Here is a 2,551-nt window from a genome sequence, read left to right on the forward strand (position 1 = left end):
TTATTTTGCAGTTAATTATAGAATCGTTTGTGTATTTTATTTTATTTTTTTGTTTTATATTTTTTAAATACTTTTTTTGGTGTATTTTAAAACGTGGTGCATCTCATCTTGAAGACTTTTGGTTAGTTTTCCAAAGGTGACTTTAAGACACAGATGGAGGAAAGACAATATAAATATGGAGCTATCTGTTTCCATCTGTTTCCATATGCCTGTGCTGAATTTGAATGCCTGCGCTTCTTTTTCAGGTTTCCAACCTATTTGCTCGTGATGAAATTGATGAAATTACTAGTGACCTCATCTCAGTCATGAAAAAAGAACACCCCAGGCGCCCCCCAACCAATGAGAACCTGTACGACTACTTCATGAGTCGGGTCCGACAGAACCTTCACACCGTGCTCTGCTTTTCTCCAGTGGGGGAGAAATTTCGAAATCGAGCTTTGAAGTTCCCTGCCCTGGTTTCAGGATGCACTATTGACTGGTTCAGCCGATGGCCGAAGGACGCCTTAGTTGCTGGTTAGTGCACTGGAAATTTTGATGTCAGAGTTTCAGGTTTACAGTGTGTGTTTGTTTACGTTCTGTGCTGTTTGCTGTGTCTGTACTGAATTGAGCCCAAAGTCACTTTGTCCAAAGCTTGAGGATTTTTGCAAGGTGGTAGTCTTTCTTATTTGGTAGCTTATTTTTCCCAGAGCATGGTTGTCAGAGAGTAAGATCTTTAGTCTGTACCCCTTGGATTAATGTACAATGTTGCTGCCGAGACTTTGTCACAGTTGGATTCCCAGGCACGTTCTGGAATGTCACAGGAAGCCACGGAGCTTTTTATTTCGATAGCATTTGTGTTCTTTTTTTTAAGTGGGTTAGTCAGTCTAATAGTATTTTAAGCTGAGGAAATGCGTCTTGGACATTTCCTCCTTGTGGCTGCAGTGCTGGAAATCAAATTGGAAATCGTTTTCCAGCAATCCTCTGATGGTGTCTGTCCTTGAAAAAGAATGTCAACCAGAGGTTTCTGACTAGGGTCCTTGCTATTTCTGCTTCTGTCTGTTCTTCCGTCTTACGGAACATCGATGCTTCTCTTACTCTAAATGAAATTGAACGTAAAAGTAGTAATGGAGACGTTAAAGATCATTCATTTAGTTTATGTTTGTTTTTTTTTCAGCTTTTGGTGAGAAATCACCTGTGCATATTTTAAGTGATAGAGATACTTAGGTGCCACCTCTGACCTATCATATCAGAACCTCAGGGGAACTCCGATTCAAGGATGGTGGATTTCAAACTTTTTATCTGTTATATTTTAATAATAATTTGGAAGAGTTTTATTTCCCAGTAAAACCTTGCAGGTAGCCATAATAGAGAAAACAGTGAAAAGTGGAGGAGAGACAGTGAAAAGTGGAGGGGAGACACCCCACTCCTGCCTCCCACACTGGCTCTTCAGTTCCATGGTATCCAGTGACAGAACTGTCAATCGACCTGTCCCCCACCTTTTACGAATGGAGGAACTGGGGATAGTGAAGCTGGAGGGAGTTGTCAGAGGTGCAAGCAGAAGCATCAATGATTGGGCCTAGAACCTAGATTTCTCTATATATTAAACAAACTCTTATCCACTGGGGAAGTTTTGATCTCGGCATACTCCTATTGACAATAATATTTTTCAATAATATTTTTAATTAAACACAGATTATTTAAAGACATATGAAGTGCCGATGTATAGTTTTCTCTTTTGTTTTCTAAGGTTTGAGAAAAGGCCAGTGATTAAAAATTTAAGTCCTGTTAAAATGTAAATACAACTAAAGGTAAAACTTTAAAATTCCTTGAAGTAGGATATAAATGCAGAGCACAAAATGACAGTACTTAAGAACTATGTTAAAGTTTACTATGAAATATGGCAATTAGTATGCAAGTACTTTGCAAAATATTATGCGAGATATTATTAACAACCAAAATAACAATTGCAGATGACAAACACTGTAATATACCATAATTAAGATGATTTAATTTAAATACGGAACCTTTCCTGCCAAGTCCCCATTGCAGTCGTGCCTTCTCTCACAGGACAAAGGTCTTATTGATCCTTCCTCTGTTAATTTCTCACAAATAAGCACCACTCTTAAATCTCATCACATCAACCCCAGCCAAGATTACATGGCGGACAGGGGAGCTTTCATTTCTGTGTCCTCCGTTCCTAGTAAGTCCCTGACCTTCGTGCAGGCATCTGTTTGTTCATTTATTCAGAACATACTTACTGAGCTTCATGGCGTTTTTTGAGCCGGGCATGGTGGGGGGCAAGGCAGCCTCATTTCTTCACTCCAGATTCTCTTCCCAGGCAGGCTCATTCACAGCCTCCTGTATAATATGCCTCATCAATTTTTATTTCCGGTTTAGTCCGTCCTCTGCCTTGAAATCTGTGGATTTCACTGCCTGCTTGACACATTCTCCTGGGTGTTTTCCAGGGTCCTTAACTCAATATGTCTAAGACTGGACTAGTTCTCCTCTGGCCTCCCTCCCCGAGGAAGTCTCCCCACCATCCCTCAGACCCTGCGATCAGAGAGCTCTTTGT

The 2,551-nt window shown here is 40.3% G+C and overlaps 1 protein-coding gene across 1 annotated transcript in view; it reads left to right on the forward strand.

Moving 5' to 3' along the window:
* DNAH5 (dynein axonemal heavy chain 5) overlaps positions 1–2,551 on the forward strand; it is a 223,620-nt gene that overhangs the window by 145,043 nt on the left and 76,026 nt on the right. The gene's annotated exons all lie outside the window — the stretch shown is intronic.

The sequence above is a fragment of the Pteropus vampyrus genome, unplaced genomic scaffold (assembly GCF_000151845.1).
Source record: "Pteropus vampyrus isolate Shadow unplaced genomic scaffold, Pvam_2.0 Scaffold94, whole genome shotgun sequence".
Classification (NCBI taxonomy): domain Eukaryota; kingdom Metazoa; phylum Chordata; class Mammalia; order Chiroptera; family Pteropodidae; genus Pteropus; species Pteropus vampyrus.